The sequence below is a fragment of the Alligator sinensis genome, unplaced genomic scaffold (assembly GCF_000455745.1).
Source record: "Alligator sinensis unplaced genomic scaffold, ASM45574v1 scaffold432_1, whole genome shotgun sequence".
Classification (NCBI taxonomy): Eukaryota; Metazoa; Chordata; order Crocodylia; family Alligatoridae; genus Alligator; species Alligator sinensis.
In genome coordinates this window covers 2,793,889-2,812,293 of record NW_005841998.1, presented here as the reverse complement: position 1 = coordinate 2,812,293, position 18,405 = coordinate 2,793,889, and positions in this window count along the sequence as shown.

The following is an 18,405-nucleotide window of genomic DNA, read 5'->3' as shown; positions in this document are numbered from 1 at the left end:
AAGAGATAGGGTCATGGGTTAGGAAAATGTTTGGGTTTTGGAGTATAGGATTGTTATATGCAGGAAAAGAAGCTGATGAAACAGGTGTTGCTACCCATTGTGTTGTTTGTGGGTGTAGTATATCCTCCATCATGGACTCAAAGCAGGAAAAAACAGAGACTGATTTGTACGTTCTTCTGGGGTTCTAACACAGAACAGATTGTCAGGAAGGAATTAGATATGGGATGAGAGTGCGAAGGGTGGGAACTACCAGACAGAGACGTTTATCTATGCACACTATGTTAGAATGGTGATAAGTGAAGCATCAGAAGGAAGCAAGAAAGTGGGAAATTTTTGCAGGTTTTGGGCAGGGAAATGGGTACGGAGGATGGGCCTATATGGGACAGGGTAGAAGGGACAGTGGGCTTGGAAACTGCCGATATATTATGGGAGAGCAGAAAATGTCATTAAAGTACAAGGTTTGGAAGGGATAGGGATACAAGGTTTGAAAGAAAAGGGAAGGATTTTGAAGGAACTCAGAGGGAAAGACAAAGTAACAGAGGCAAGTGATTTATCGGAGCAACAAGCAAAGTGAGTGTGGAGAGGGGTAACAGGGGAAGATTTAAAAGTGGAACATGCAGACCTAATGTGGCGAATGGTGAGAAGGGCTTTAACAGTAAGAGGGGTTCAATATGGGTGGGGTTTGAGAAGAAAAGCAAAATGCCCACAAGGGAACTGCGGGGTGGGGAGAAGAATCAGTGGTACATATGTTTTGGGAATGCAGCTTTGCACAGGAGGTTTGGAGGAGGGCACAGGGATTTTTACAAATTTTAGAAGTAAATGATAAGATAAATTTTGAGGCAGTGATGTATGGGTTGGTTAAGAAAGGACGAGAAGAAGGGAAAATATGGGAATAGAGGATCTGTGTTAATGCAGCACTGTGGAAAGTAAGGAACTTGCTGATCTTCAAGGGATGGATTTTACTACAAAGGAATGTTTATAGCTAGACCTGTTTGAGCTCAGATATTACATACAAAGGGATAAGGAGGTGAAGATGAGAGTAAGAGGGAGAAGATGTGGAGGAAAGATAAATGAAAATATGTATGCACTTGAGGAGTGCCTGAGATAGTGGGGTGAGAGAGAGGGGAAGGTAGAAAGGAGGATAGTTGTGGGACAAGATAATGTTGTTATTGTAAACTGTCAAGAGATGAGGAGTTAATATGTTATGAGGCTTTGTTGGATGATATAATGTTTGATATTTGTAAATATGTATAAGAGGTTTTGGGTTTTTAATAAAATGTTGAGTTTAATTTTTTTTCAAAGGTTCTCATCAGCATTTTTGGCACCAGGGAAAGGTGTCAGAGTTTGTTCTGACCTCTCTAAGTACTGGCCTGGTATTGCAGTACCTGCAGGCCTGGTGCTTGTTCCCTCTTTTCTTTTAAGGGACACACATACATACATACACATGCAGTTCCTATCAGCATATTTGCCCAATATGGGCCATGTGTTTCATAGTCATGCTCAGTGGTGACTGCACTTAATTAACCTCATAGTTTGTTTCTGTTACTGAGCACATGCTGCTTTTGGCTGCAGTTTAATGATAGACAAAGTATTTAATGAGGTTTCCTTGTATGCAGATGTATGATGATGAGCTTTTTCCCCCCCTGCTGATTGGGGAAAAAAAACCCTCATCTCGTAGTCAAGTGAATATGGTATCATTCCACTCATGTATGCAAAAAAGGTGGGACATTCAGGTTGTTTTAAATCATAATATTTCCCACATAGTCTTCCATTTGACAGGCAAGACAACCATTCAACGGATCAAATAAGCAGAGAACAAAATGAAGGGTTACTGAAGATGGCAGTGACAGACAGAGATCTTCACCCTCTGGGGTTATTCAGAAATAATAAATTATTTTAATAGCTCCCACTTCTCCACTCCATTTTTGACAGATTAAAAGGAAGTCTTTGTAAGAGGTGATGGATGGACAGAAGGTCAAATTTACTACTCTTGTTATATATGTGTGCGTGTTACACACACACATATATGTATATACATATATACGCACACATACATATACATATATACACACATATATATACACATATACATACATTCGTGTGTGTGTGCACGCCGACAATTTTGTCAGCAATCCTCCATTAGTCAGACCTCTGTGGATTTCCCTAGTATAGAATTTGGCCCCAAAATTAAAAAGAGCTAGATCTAGCCCAAGACTAGGAAAGTTCTCAAACCACTTAGAAGAGATAACCCAAAGGGAGAAAGGAGCCCCTCTGTCCCAAGCCATGACCTCTAGAAAGCACCTGGCTGGGCTGTGGCAGCTTCTACAAGAACCCCAGTCTTCCTCCACTGCAAGAGAAGCAGGTAAAATAGAGGGTCTTTGGAAGAGAAAGAGATAAAAATATGGTCTTTAAAGTTAAATCTTGGAAACAAGGCACTGCTTAATGTGAATGATGGAAAGGATTTTGTGTCACTTACCTCTAACTAGAGATTTCCTTCAATAGTTCTGGACAAAATCTGCTCCATAATTCTTATCACAATTGTACAGCATGCTGTCCACTTGGTTGCCCTCTATCCCACAGAGACAAATGCAGTCACGCTGCATCTTTCAAAGTGCTTTGAAATCTTACAGGATGAAGTGTGAAAAACTCATTTATTATTACTTTAAGACAAAGCCTCAGGGCTAACAGTATCTCCAGGAATCCCTGGAGAAAGAATGGAAGCCTTTTTATAGGCACAATCCTCTTGGGCCTGACCTGTAGACAAAAAGCCCTTTCCAGATGCTTAATTGATAAGAAAAATATAATTAAAATCTTAAACCAGACACAGGAAGCTTTCATAATCAGTATTAGATTCACTTCTGAAAGTCCTGTCAGCTAAGAGGGAATTAGACTTGAGCTACTTGCTTAGTGCAAATTATGGCAAATACAAGCCTGTGCTAATACAATGAGCCTGACAATACTCCGAGGAACCAGTCCTCAAAAACTACTCTCAGCAGGACCAGTCCTGAAGCCCTTGTGTACAGGGAAGTTAGATCATGCTTTAAAGACAAAGAACACAATAGACACATAGACATGTATGCTTTATTGCAGAGCTGACTAATTAGCTCCGCAGTAAAGTGTCACCATCTACATGTGCACCCCTATTAAGGCACATAAAATTAATTAACTCTGCCATAGGATAGTTCTCTCTAGGACAAGTACTATGCTACAGTGGAGTCATTTAGTACACTGAAATGCATATGTAGATGATGACTGGGGCTGACTGAGGCACAAGGGTGCTAAAGTGTGGGGGCTGCCTGCCAGCTAGCCCCACATTATAGCACTCTCATGCCGCAGCCAGCCCCTCCACTGCCTGACACTGCCATCCTCCCCTGGAGTCCCCTGCCAGCCCTGGATTGAATAGCTGTGAATCTGGGCACACATGTAAACTACTTGTAAACTCCAAACTAGGCCAAAGTTTATTCAGTCAGGGTAATTGCACGTGTAGATACACCCAATAAGTGGCAGTGTGGAGTGGCACCACCACAAAGGATATTCAGGGGAGCCTTCGGGAGCACCCCAGGGTACAGAGAGATTGCACATATGGCTAACTGCCTCACAGGATGCAGCTTCAACAGACCAATGCAAGGGCATACCTCTACTTCTACCACATTCATTTTAAAGCACCTCGTGTCCCACGTTGAGAAGTCTCTGTACTACCCAGAGCTCAGAGACTGTATTGTTGTCTGACACTTCCATGCGCCACATAGTATGAGGGAAGCTCTTTGTGAACCCCACTGCCCACTTGTTACAAGGCCAGAAAGATTCTGGCCTTGTATGAAGAGCAGGCTTATCTTTCATCTCACAAACAATAAGAGGAAAAAAAAATCAGTACTGTATGTAGGTCTTCTATTAGCGTTAGTATTTTTCTCTCCAATGCATCAAAGCCTATTCTAATTCTTGTAAAGCACTTCCATAAAAACAAAACAATCCTTGTTAAAATCACCTTAATGTTATCAGACCACTGCTGGGTGCCTTAATACAACAGAAAGCACCTAGTATAAAATTTGGCTTCTGGATTTAAAGCTCAGTCTCTGAGGCTGTGAAAATAGATGCAAGCATTCAGATTTGTAATATTTTTGGTGGGGTTTTTTTTCTTTGGAAAACAACACTTATTTCAAACTGCTCCTCACTTTTCTGCTTCATCATTGTCACACACAATGCAACACAGTTGGCCTAGCATGACTGTCTTAAGAGAGATTAGAAAATGTGCTAAATATGCATGACATATATTTTGATTGTACTACATCCCCCGCCCCATCCTTCTGTGCTTGGCTTGTCTTCTTAGGCCAGAGGTGGGCAATTATTTCAACTGGAGGGCCGCTTAATGAGTTCTGGTGAGCTGTCGAGGGCCACAAGGGTTGCCCTGCACCTTGACGGTGCCCTACCCCTGATTGACATCTTGGGACCAGAAGTCCCACCTCTAATCCCTGGCCTTTACCACCAAAAGTCCCCCCCCTTTTCCCTGGAACAACTCCTTTTGGGAGGGGAGAGTTGCTATCTTGGAACCAGAAAAAAATCAAATCATATGCTAAAAGTCAAACATCTACTATAACATACTTTAATTTTATTTTTAAATATATTTGGTCCTGCTTTATTTGTGTTTGCATAGTGTATATAGAGATTATTCCATAAGAGCTCAAAAATAAAGTCTTAATGTTGTACACTGTGTATGGGGGGGTGGGAGGGGGGTGGTTGGGGAGTGGGTATGTGCGTATAGTGGGGTGTGGGATGTGGGTGTAAGTGGGGTTTTTGTGAGGGGGGTGTGACTGTGCAGGGGATACAAGGTATGTTGTTGGATGTGTGTATATTTGGGGTGCGTTGTGGGGGCAGGGTGTGGGTAGGTAGGGTGTGAGGGAAGGTGGGAGGGATGGGATCCCTACACACTCCCCATGGCGCACAGCCCCTGCCACGGGCCATATTTTGCTCACCCCTGTCTTAGGCCCTAACCCTGGAGTCAGGTCTACCTATTCAGAGCTACTTGCAGGATTAGATCCTTATACTAAATTCTTTTAGGCAGAGGCTGGTGATTGCACAGCATACCTACCACAACAGGATTTCAATCTGACTGGGGCCTCAGCTGATACAGCAGTGGAAAAAATTATAATAAACATGTATTTTCATTGATTTGTAAACTGACAATTCAGCAAGGTACTAAATGTGTGTTTCACAGTAAAAGTAATAAAGTAAAAGTATACGATTAAGTATTTTTACTGGATTGGGACCAAAATCACTAGGAACCTGGATTATTATTATGTACTATTTGTAGGCACCACTTAAATATGAACCCCAGGCACCAACCACTGGGCTGTAACTTAATTTTAAAATTAAATGTTTCTTTCAGTTTGCCACTGTGCTCTGAACATTCTGCTTAATTTACTAATTGTAATTTGTAATCTCACCCTTAGCACATGCTAACGCTAAGGAATGTTAGTCTGCACTAAAAGTTAGCACATGCTGTTAGCAGTCACACATTAAGGGTTCATACCCTCTCTAACCTGCACTGCTCAGACCTGCTGCTCAAGAGCTGGTAAGCAAGAGTATAGTTAAGATCTGCAAGTCTGCTCTGTGCCTGCCATGCTCACCAGCTCTCTATCCACAATATAGACTGGGGAAGAGGAACAAAGAAGGGGGCCCTGGCCCTCCCAAAATCACCCCCTCTTCATCTAACCCTCTGGATGACTCCCCACCCTCCCCTCGGCCCCCTGCCACCCCAATCCCCCCATGACCACCTGGATCCTCTCCCTGATCACCCCCTCTACCTTCACAGCCTCCTGCCACCTGGATCACCACCCCAACCACCCCATCTACCCACAGGACACTGCCCTGATACCCCAATCACCCTAACAGCTGTAGTGGCAGCAGGAGGGGGCTAGGAAATTCCTCTCTGCCTTCTCCCAGGCTCTCTGAAGCCTGTGCTGTCCCTGCATGCATGGATCCAGCCTCTTGGCTGCTAGAAAATCCTTGATAGGGCAGGGGAAAAATCAGGGGGTATGCAGGCAGCTGGGGGGCCAGCATGGTGGCAATTCAGACAGGGAGAGGAGGGCATCCCAGCAGCTTCCTGCCCCCTGCTCTCTTCCCCATGCCTCCTTCACCACTTTCCTGTCCCTGCCCACTCATCCACTGCCCGGCTGTCCCCAAGGCTATAGCGTCCTGTAGCGGATGAGAGCTAGTCCACCTAGGAGCAGTACCTCCTAGGATATTGAAGAACCACAAATTGGGGGGCTTTATCTCAGATCAACAGCCAGAAGCTAATTTAATTCAAGCTGGGTAGCACAGCTCAAAGATAATCTTTCCCCAAAACAGCATAATTTTCAGATACCAAGAGGACATTTAGCGCTTGTTAATGAGTCTTAATGTGTGGCTGTTCTACTGTTAAGTGCTCTTAACACAGAAGCAGGCAAAATACGGCCCATGGGCTGGATCTGGCCCACCAGGCCATTCTATCCGACCCACAGGGCCCCTAAAAAAAAGTAGTAAGTTCATATGTATTTGCTCCTGGCTGCCTGTCAAATATGACAAGAGCCAGGGACAGTAGGACCTAGGGGGAGCCGTCAGCAGGAGATAGGAACCCAGCCGCATCCCACCCCCAGCCATTTCCCTGCTTCCTGCCCCCACCCTGCTCCAGCACCACACTGCCCGCCACTGCATAGCCAAATCAGGGAGCACAGGGTTGCACTGGGTGTGTGTGTGTGTGTGTGTGTGTGTTCCATATGGCAAGTCCCATATATACACCCCACCATACACATGCACCCACACACCCCCATCCCCAAACCCCATCACACAGCCCAGCCACCCTTCCCCACACACCCCATACCTACCCACATCTATACATTCACATGCTCCTTCACCCCACATACCCCCACAAACCTATACCCACCCCCTCACAGTATACAAGACTTAATTTTAAGCTATTGTGCAATCACCTCCATTTGCACAGCACAAAGACATGTAAAATCAGGACAACAATATTTTTTTAAATCAAACTAATTAATGTTGTAGATGTTCGCTTTTTAGAATATAATTTGGTATTTTTCTGGTTCCAAGATGGCAAAAACCCTTGCTGAAAGGAGTACTTCTGGGGACAAGGGAAGGGATTTATGGTGACAAAGGTCAGGGGTTAGGGGGCAGGCCTTCTGGTCACAAGATGACAACCAGTGGGTGCAGCACCTGTCAAAGAGTGGGGCTACCCATGCAGCCCTCGAGAGCTTGCCAAAACTCATTAAGTGGCCCTCTGTCTGAAATAATTGCCTGCCCCTGTCTTGACATGATCTAATCATAACATATAATCTCACCCCTACAGCAGCTCTCATCAATAGGTTGAAAGGTTTTCAAATGGTACTGTAAATATAAAAGTACAAAGTTCTGTATCAGCTCTGTCTTACTTGCTTATCATGCTGCTTCCTGTGACATTTCCTTGTAGTTTCACTAATAGGATTGTTCCTGAAAGTCTAAACAAATGTAAAAAGCTGTATCAGAATTTTAATTTTTGAAGTTTTGGCACCAGCAGCTGCATTAAGGTTGCATGAGGTTTTTAAGACTCGAGTAGACAAAGTCTTAACTAAGATGCTATAGTGAGGGATGGTCCTGCTTTGAACAGAGGGTTGGACTAGATCTCCTGAGGTACCTTCCAACCCCAATTTTCTATGATTTTTATGATTCTATGTATCAGGGCTGCAAGAACAGGAAGATTTCACATAAAAAATAGAAAATAAGGAACAACAAAAAATGTCAGGTGCTCAGGCCTGAATGCAACAGCTCCAATCAGAGTGGAGGAGAAATTGTGTGTGTCGGGGAGGGAAAGGGTTGCTGAGGAGAAAAAAAAAACAAGCTCAGGCACATCCACAAATCCACACTCCTTCAGCAGTGGTCTTTCCTCACATCCCTACAATGAGACTCTCTTTAGTAATAAACACTGCACTGCTGTTTCTCTGTTGCAGGAGTTCACTGTTTATGGTGCCACAATTTCCTTACTTCAGGCCTTTCTGCTGTCATGGTCTTATTCACCAAAAAACACTATCAGAAGCCAGTGCTGATCGGAAAACATGGCCCTCATGGAATGAGATATTTGCATAGAATGGGACACATCAGAAAGGATTTCTACCCATATCTGAAGGGGTTTCTATACCTGTTCATATCTAGCATTCTTTCCTTTTTCAAAATGGAAACTAAAAGTACCCTGGTTCCTCCTTCTCTGTTAACACCCATGCAAATAATCTCAGAGCTACTTGAATACCAAAGAACTTGGCAATATCCTTTTTCTAAATTTAATAGCTTACCTACAGAACTGAGTTGTGGACTTCAGGAAAAAGCAGTAGTGTTGTAGACTTACTTCAGCTTAGCAACACTAAGATTGGAGCTTCCAAACCACATCTTATCACATGCAGCTCCTTGCAGAAAATATTATCAAAGTGGGGGGGCTTTGAAGGGGTTGGTTACTGCAAGTCTTGGATGTATCCTTCCTTCACTGATTAATAATCCAAAGCACACAACTACTCTAATGCAACTAGTTGAACAGGAGGATGTTTGCTATAATTCACCTTGTTGGAGCCAAAATGGTTCTACATCTGTGGTGTCATCATCTAGCCTCTATATGGCCTCATACACATGTGTGTTTTAAGTAGGTCAGGAGATGACCCTTCCCTGACCTCTAGACTAAGAGCATGCACAGTACGATCTGGAAGTCAGTGGAAAATGATACCCAGTGCAAAGCTCAGGGCCATGTGCAGAGCCCTAGCATCCCATGTGCACCACCCCTATCTAAAGGTTTTGATTGACAGAAACTAAGAGTGTGTGGTGAGCATATGTGGGTGTATACGTTGAGAGTGAGGGTGTGCTCGGTTTTGCTTGCTGGTGTATGGATAGGGTGTGAGTATATGTGGTATATGTGAGAGGTATAGGTAGTGCTTGTGCATGGAAGAAGTGGAGGTGGCTTTGTGGGCGACTGGCATGGTGTCATGTCTGTTGACTGTCTGGTGTTGTTGCTTGGCCTATAATGTGTTCTGCAGGACCAGGCCATCCATAGAGAGCACCTCAAGAGTGGCCATTGATCTGGACAGCCTAGCAGAGGTCCACACCAGAATCTGACTCCAGTATACTTCCATCTCCTACCTCTGGTGATCTGCAGCTGAGGGTTGCTTGAGTTGGCTTCCCAGACTTTCTCCCCTGGGTCTGCTGTACACATAAGTAGCGGCTCACAACACTCTTGTTGGTGTAAGTATTACCCCTCTCCTCTGGATGCGAGGGAACAGGGAACTGATCCCTCTGGTCACAGGTGAAAGGTACCTGTATCACCCTGTTCACATACCTGTGTGCTTATTAGGATTGTTAAGGGCTCTATTGGGATAGTAGGATAAGATCTGTTTTCCTATGTTACCTTTTTTCCTTCTTTGCCCTTGTCATTGCTGTTAATACTTACCTGTGTGTTAATAAACCGTTTATTCAATTCAGTTCACTTTCCCTTGTCTGTAAGTTTAATTAATTAGCCATAGCACAGGCCAAGTCACAGGGCTAGTAAGGCGGTGATAGATGTCTGGCTAGTTCGCCAAATACAGGAGGGGCCAAAAATCACCCCCACTGGACTGGAATATTAGGTCAGTCATTGATTGATCCATTTTAATCAAACACTAATGAAGTCTAGCTCCAACAACTTAGAGAGAGAGAGAGAGAGAGAGAGAGAGAGATGTGGTTGCTGCTTTTTGGTTACCACTGACTGTTTATGAGGCTCCTGAGTCAGTCAAAACTGAATTTAACTTTCAGTCAAAAAGATCCATTGAGCTGTAGGTAGACAGAGTAACAAACACAGCACAGCTTAGCTCAAAAGTACTAAAGATCCACATTTTCAGATACCATTTCTCCAGTTGTAGACATTCTTGGCTAAATGTGGCCTCAGAAAGGAGAAATATTTCATTATTATTATTTCTGATTGAAAGAACTGACTTATGTTATTATAGCAGTATGCATACTCTGAGCAAAATAAGGAATTGGTTAACAATCAAGAGCTGAATATTAGTTTTAGGTCAAACACATTAATTTACCAGCCATTTGCAGTCTAAACAGTAAAGTAAAATAACAGGAACCATCCTGTGAAGCAGATCAGCTCTTTTGGACAAAACTGCAAAATCAGGAGATACAGTTAAAGAAACTGAAATCAGGGGCTGCATTCTTCTCTTGTGCACTCCTGGTGGAGTTACATCAGGGATTAATTCCACCTCTGATATTGTTTCAAATGCTTTACCAAAAAACACAATCTAATGCGTCTCAAAACTCATTCAAAGTGGCCTGAATAAACACAACCTTCCATGGATAAATGAATGGAAAGAAAGATTAGTGTATGATATGTATGTCTTTTTGTCTCAGACCAACACAGCTACCAAGTACACCCCTGAAACATGGAAGATGCTGAATTTCAGCCAATTTTGGATTTTAAACTTCATTGCAGACCTACAAGGAAGTTTTTTTACCTCCCTGCCTCTCATCTGACACCTTCAGGGAAGGAATTCTACCTGATCAACACATCAAAGAGCTACTCAACACAGCTCACAAAAACACTCTCATTGACCCAGAGGGACAGACTTCCATCTTCAGCTCCCTCTGTGCCAAATGAAGTTTATTTCCTACCTATGGAGACTTTCTACCATCTTGTACCATCTACACTTTTCCCAGAGCCTGACAATTTTCTTGCCATTTTCCAGTTGGTCTAATAAAAGGTATCATTTTGGAACCAAGAGTTCTAGTTCTTTGTATGTCTTTAGTGTATGATAATGCATTTACAGACAGGAAAGGGTTTGATATGATATGGGTATTAAGTACATCTGCATTTTCATAAATGATCAAGAAGAGGGAATAACTGAACTCTGAGGTTAAGTCATGCCCCCTCCAACATGAACAGATTTCATTGAAACTAGGGTCTCATGCAAAAGTTTCCACATATATGGTCCCCCATAATCTGGAACAAGAGGATATCAAACAACTATACTTGGAAAGCCAAAGTGGACTAAGAAAAGAAACTTCTAGGTTTGAAATAATCTAATATAAAAATGGCAGTAAAAGTAGGCTTGTTGAAAGCCTCAGAGGGGAAGCAGCAGGGAAGAGGGGGTGTCATGGTGGGTGTCTACCACAGGCCTCCAAATCAGGAGGCAGTGGTGGACAAGGCCTTCTTTAAACATCTATGAAAATTTCCAAGTCAGGAATAGGGCCTGGTTCTTGTGAGGAAGGGGGGATTTTTAATTAACCAGGACACCTACTGGGAAGGAACCACAGCAGTGTACAAGTAGTCCAGTAAATTCTTGGAGTGTTTTGGGGATAACTTTTTGATACAGATGGCAGAAAGGCCAACTACATGGGGAAGCTCTTCTTGACTTACTGTTCACAAACGGTTGAGAAACTGGTTGAGAATGTGAAGACAGTGAGCATGAGATGATAGTGTTCAAGATCTTAAGTGAAGAAGGAAGGAGAGAAACACAATAATCACAATGAACTTCAAAAAAGCAGACTTCAACAAACTCACGGAGCTGGTGGGCAGGATCCCCTGGGAGAAAAGTCTGAGGGGGAAAAGAGACGAGGAGAGTTGGCTGTAATTTAAGGAGGTCCTGTTACGGGTGCAGCAACAAGCTAGCCTCATGTGACAAAAGGATAACAAGCGCAACAGGAAATCAGCCTGGCTAGACAGCCATACTTTCAATGAGTTGAAACTCAAAAAAAGGAATCCTATAAAAAGTGGAAACTTGATCACATTATTGGGGAAGAATGTAAAAATATTGCACAGGAATGCAAGATGAAAATTAGGAGGGCCAAGGCAAGGTGAGATGTAGCTTGCAAAGGACAAAAGACAATAAAAAGGGATTCTACAAGTATGTCAAAAATAAGAGGAAAACCAGAGAAACCATAGGTCCCTTACTGAATGCAGAAGGCAATCAAGTAACAAATGATTCAGAGAAGACTGAAGTATTTAATACCTTTTTTACTTCTGTCTTCACAAATAGGTGCAGCCACCAGGGCTAGGGACAGAAGTTACACATAAACTGGTTTAAGTGATCAGAAACTGGTTTAAACCTGTAACAAAACACAAGCCCGGTGCACATAAACCAGTTTCAAAATGGCTGAAACTGGTTTAAGATAAATCTGGTTGAATATAGTATCAGACTTAACTGATTTAGGTCAAACCGGTTCATGCAGTGTCTGTCCCAGACCCCTTCCTGTTTCAGGTTAAATCAGAGTTATAGCCTTGGGCTGGGCTATGCTGTCTGCTCCAGAGAGCAAGCCTGGCCCCGCCCCTCCGCTCCCTAGCTGGAGCAGCGAGGGCTGGCTGATAAGGTGGGGGAGGAATGCAAGCCCGGCTGGGGATGTAGCCCAGTCTATGGAGTGGGGGGGACTACCCCCGCAGGCAAACCCTGGCTGGGGCCTGGGGCGACGACTGCTTAAACTTATTGCTGGCTGCAACTATGGACTACAAATCCCAGAGGCACCTGGAAGCAGAAAGAGGTGATGAACAACCCTTAAGAGTCCTGCTGCTGTGATTGTGGACTGCAAATCCCAAAGAGTTTAGGGGCAGCAGGAAGAGGAAGTAAACACAGAGCCAGAGAGTCATGCTTTAGTGCCCCCCGGCTTCTGGCCTGAGCCACTTCAGGCATGTGGCTGGATTTCCTGAATCAAACATAAATCTCTGTTCACTTCTGTTTCAATGTAATATGTGCAGCTTAGACTAACCTGTAAAGACTGAATCAATTCAGCCTTGGGCGTTTTAACTGTCTGTTCCTAGGCCAGATGACAAGTGCAGTTGGTAGCAAAAATAAGGAAGAGACAAACAGACAAAATTATTAATCTTAAAGCAATGAAAGAACACATTAGGGATTACTTCTAGAAGCTAGATTCTTTCAATTCAACAGGGCCAAATGGATATACATTAGGGTACTGAAAGAATTGGCTAAGTACATTTCAGAGCCACTGGCTCTCCTCTGAGAGCTTGTGGAGGTCAGGTGACGTCCAAGATGTATAGAAAAGGGCTAATATAGTGCCCATCTTTAAGAAAGGGAAAAGGGGGATCCAGGAAACTACAGATTAGTCAGCCAGACCTCGGCTCCTGTGAATTTCACAGAGCAGGTCCTCAAGAAATCCGTTGTAAAGCACTTAGAGGAGAACAGTGGGATCAGGGACAGCCAGCATGGATTCACCAAGACCAAATCATGCCTGAGCAACTAGTTTTCCTTCTATGAAAGGAAGGGGGAAGGGGGGGAGGGGTTGGAAAGAAGCACTGGATATGCTATACCTTGATTCTAGCAAGGCTTTTGAACATCTCCCATGATATTCTCATTAACAAGCTAAGGAAATACAAACTAGACAAAACTACTGTAAGGTGGATACATAACTGTTTGGATCATCAGTGGCTCAATGTCTAGATGGAAGGAGTCTAGTTTGTTTAATATCTTTATTAATGATTTAAACAATAGGATCTGAGTGCACACTTAGAAAATTTGTGGATGACACCAGGTTGAATAGAATTCCAGATACTCTGGAAAGTAGGCCTGATCTGGAAAAATAGACTGGAAAAATTGTCCACAATAAATCAGATGACTTTCAACAAGGACAAGTGCACTTGGCATGGAATAATTGCACACACAAATACAGACTGGGGAATGAGTGGCTAGGCTACAGTACTGAAGAGAAGGATCTTCAGGCTACAGTGGACCACAAGCTGAATATGAGCTAGCATGCTCTCATTGCAAATCCCTCCCCCCCACCCCAAAAAAAAAACAACCTAGCAAACAAACATACAGCATACTCCGCTGTATTAACAGAAATGTCACTTGCAAATCACAGGAAGTGATTATTCCCCTCTATTCAGCACTGGTGAGGCCTTATCTGGAATGCAGTGTCCAGTTTTGGGCCCCACATTCAAGGAGGATGTGGACAGATTGGAAATGGTTCAGCACAGAGGAAAACAAGTTATTAGGGACCTGGGAAGCAAAACTGATGTGGAAAGCCTAAAAGAACTAGGGTTATTTTGTCTGGAGAAGAGAAGACCAGGAGGAGGGGAGGTTATGAGAAAATTGGGGGCAAGGGGAGGGATTAGTAGCAGTCATCAAAATGCCTGAAAAGCAACTACACAGAGATGGAAATGGGATTTTCTCCATGACAGTAGGAGACAGGACTAAGAACAATGACTTCAAGCTGCAGCAGAGAAAATTTAGGTGGGAGATTAGGAGGAACTTTCTGACTATGACGGTGGTCAAACATTCGAACAGGCTACCTAGAAAAACAGTGTGATCTACATCTTTGGAAGTTTTCAAGAGCAGGTTAGACAGATATTTGTCTAGGATCTTTGCTGTAGCAAAGGCAGGGGGGGGGGACAAGCGGGGCGACCGCCCCAGACACCGAAGTGAAGAGGTGCCAACAGGTGCTGCCCAGTGCAGGATGGTGTCATGAGCAGCTCGTTTGGGGGGGGGGAACGGCACAGGGATGGGGGAAGGGCAGCTCCTGCTGCTGTGTGGACTCCTGGGCAAGCATGGGGGAAGGCTTGTGTCCCCTCAGATCCGTGCACGGGGCACAGGCAGGCTGCTACTGCAGGCTTTGCCCCGAACGCCAAACTCCATTGCTCTAGCACTGGCTAGGATGATTTAGTCAGGGAGTAGGGGACTGGACTAGACCTCATAAGATCCCTTTTCACCCTGCTTTTCTATGATCCTACTTATAATTTGTACTAAAACAGATTAATCAACACATGTGGATACTGACTATGTTTTTACTTATACTCACTGGAAATGTAATACTTGTCTGAATCAAATAATGGTTGGATCAGGGAAATAACAGGGATTCCACGGTTCACTTTAATAGTCAAAGCAGCATTAAAAGGGTAATATTGGTGAGAGATCATAAGGAGACTGCTGAGAGATATAATACAATATTCAGTGCTCAAAGCAGCAAAGAACTAAGGAAAGGAATGCAAAGGATTTTGATATTTGGAAGCCTCATCTTGAGGTAACGTGAAACAGCCATGGAATTATGATTACACCTTTGTAATGTATGGAAAAGCCCACTACAGAGAGAAGAAAAATAGCTGAGAGAGTCTGGAAAGCTGTAATTGAAATTCATCCTGGTTAAGTTAAAGGGCAACAGAGGCCAACATGGGTAAGTAGGGATATAAAAGCAATAAGCAAAAGGCTTCTAAAAATACAACCAATCTGGCAGGCAGGAATTAGAGATCTACTTAAAAAAATTAAAAGGAATAAAGAGAAATATTGAATTTCAAATTGCAAAGCCTATTTCATCTAACTGTAGAGGCTCTTAAAAAGTACATTCAATACAGACAAAAGATAGAAGGAAAAATTATTCCACTGATACCAGAATGGAGAGAGGAAAAACTCCAGAATATCTACAGAGGATGAAAGCTAAGAGCCATTAAGCCAGAGATCCGATTTCCTGATACAGTAAAGGAAAAGTTAGAATATTCTCTCTCATAAATACAATGGAGATAGTCAAAGTAATGGTAGTGGAGAGACACCTGGAGGCAATGAGTTAGCTAGGCACAGGAGAATTCCTATCCAGAAATTTATTTTGTTCTTATCAGTTTCTAACCACTTCTAGTGATCATTCCAAATAAATGTGTATACCTATGTGTATACACACACACACACACACACACACACTGATCCCTTTAAAAACTGATGAAAAATCACCATAGAAAAAATCACAGCCCTTTTCCCATATCAGAACATGTGGCTTAGATATTGGAACATGTCACTGGCCCTTTATAACAATGGCCACTTCTGTCAGGGGGTATTAACCATGTCATTTCCACTCACCATAGTCAGTGAATAACATGGAGTATTTACTAGGGTAGTGGCTCATGGTCTCTGTGGTAATTGCATGGTTAAACAGTTGCCCTTTTCAAATGAATTTAAAGGAAAAAAAAATCCACATGATTTCTCTTCACGAAATTGTTGAATCTCATGCACAGGCAACTACAAAAACAAAGCAATCAATACACGCACATAAGAATGAGTGCAACTACAACAACAAATGATCTTTTCAGTGCCCCTCAAAAAAAATAGCTTATCCTTGACTGCACTTGCACAGAAAATGTTCTAAATTCAGCCAGTGTAAAGAGATTCTTGCTACATTTCATGAGCAGTGACAGAATTCTGAGCATCATCTGACCCTTATCTCTCAAAAGTGCTGCTGTGTAAATGCAGGAGTGTTCCGCTAACTCCACAAGGATGTCTTAAAAATTATATTCTGCTCTATCCAGGAAAGAACGTATATGGTTTTTGAAGTTTACATGATACAAATGCTAAAAAAAGGGCTTGGACCTTGCCTCATCTGGTCATCTGTGTCTTCAGCTTTTCTCCCTCCATCTTACTTAAGAAGCTGAAAAATAAAAGAAGACATTGCACAAAAGATACAGCAAGCCGCTTTTATGCTGTATGAACCATCACAACTGCTATCAGTAGAATTTCTGCAATAAAGAACTAGCCCCTATCCCTATCCTATGAAAAGACTATCAGTATTTCCTGTAAAATGCTGCCCACTGGAAAGAATTCAGTATTATTCCTTATTATGCACCAACCAGTGATAAGAGGACATGGTAGAAAGGCATGGCTAAGTACAGACAGTCAAAAAGCCCAAGGCTGAATTGATTCAAGTTTGTACATTAGTCTAAGCTATGTAGACTGAACCATTAAGCAAGTGAACAGACATTCACTTTTGATTCTGGACATATAACCACATGCCTGTAGTGACCCAGGCCAAAAGCCGAGGGTCCTTAGAGCACACCTCCCTGCTCAGCTAAAGCAGGCACCTTGGGCCAAGGCACCCTGAAAGGGAGGGCTTGTGGGGGAGGTATGAAGCATCCTGGGATGCTGGGGGACTGCAAGTTAACTTGAATCTGGAGGGGATCTAGGACAGAAGTTCAGTAAACTGATTTAACCTAAATTAGTTAAGTCTGATACTACATCCATCCAGGTTTCTCTGAAACCAGTTTCAGCCATTTCGAAAGCAGTTTATGTGAACTGAACTTCTGTTGTGTTACAGATTTGAACTGGTTTCTGGCCACTTATACCAGTTTGTGTGTAATTTCTGTCCCTAGCCTAACACATGAGGAAGTCAACTGCATATACAGTGTTCCCAATGGCCTTATAGAACCAATGCTATAGTCCATGCCATCATGTCTTCACTGCTATTGTTGCCAGAGCTAACTAGACTAAATCTGGAAAAATAAGTCTGTGTGTTCTGCACTCACACCTCTACCCACAGTGCAGACATCGCTCTTGAGCATAACAGTGAGATAGCTGCTTGGTTTTAAAAAAATAGGTGTATATGAACCCACACGTATGAAATTTGTTATGTTTTGCAAAAGAAGACGAAGCAAGTATTATCTCCTGGCATGAGAACCAGTTCTAGCCCTAAAAGTCACAATGGCAAAAAGTACAAAGGCTAAACTGACCCCAAAATGAAAGGTAAGTGTAAGGCTCAGGAGGAGCTGTTTATGCATTTATCAGGTTTGTAAGAGTAGGAACAAATACCTAACAACCACTGAAGTCAAGGAAAGATTAAAAGGAAAACCCTCAAAAACTCCTGCCACTGAAACCCAACACAAGAGGAATCAAAATATAGGACCATACTGTAGAAGGCTGAGGAAAGTAACACGTAAGGACCTGGACTTGGTCACCCACACAGCTTCAGTGAAATGTATTGCCATTCACTGAACCTGCAAAAAAGGACAAAGTTATAGGTATTTTAGTTCCCCATTACAGCCTATGGCCGAATCTCCAAATCGGCACTAAATCTCCAAATCCGAATCAGCCAAATCGAATCAGGACAGTGATTCAAATCACCGAATCGAATCACTGTCCCTCCAAATCAGCCAAATCCGAATCCAAATCAAATACTTGCTGCTTCGCACAGGCCTAATACCTGGTATCTGCCAGTATTTTGAAATAAACATTTCTAAAATAGATTTAAATTTGATTTTGCAGGGATCCTTGGGCAGAGAAATGGGCAAGCAGCTTACCTTTCCACAGATACTTTTGACAACTAAGAACATGTTGACTTTAATGCACTCAGGCCACATTTTAAGTGGAAATTAAAACTCATGTTGTCAGTGGGTTCAAGTTCCAATTACCTGACATAGTTTTTTGCAAAAGAGTATTAACAGATGTCTGAGAAACCATTGCTCTTCTTCCTCCACCTCCAGGTCCATGAGCAGGCTGGGCATAACTTCACCAGTGGAAGATCAGATTTAATTGACTTTAAATTGAAATGAAGGATACTGTACTACTGTTGCTGATTGCAGAGGGGTGAACCCACAGCAAACTGAATGAGGGGATGACAGAGTAATAAGTTGGCTACTTATTAAAGGAAAGTCAATGA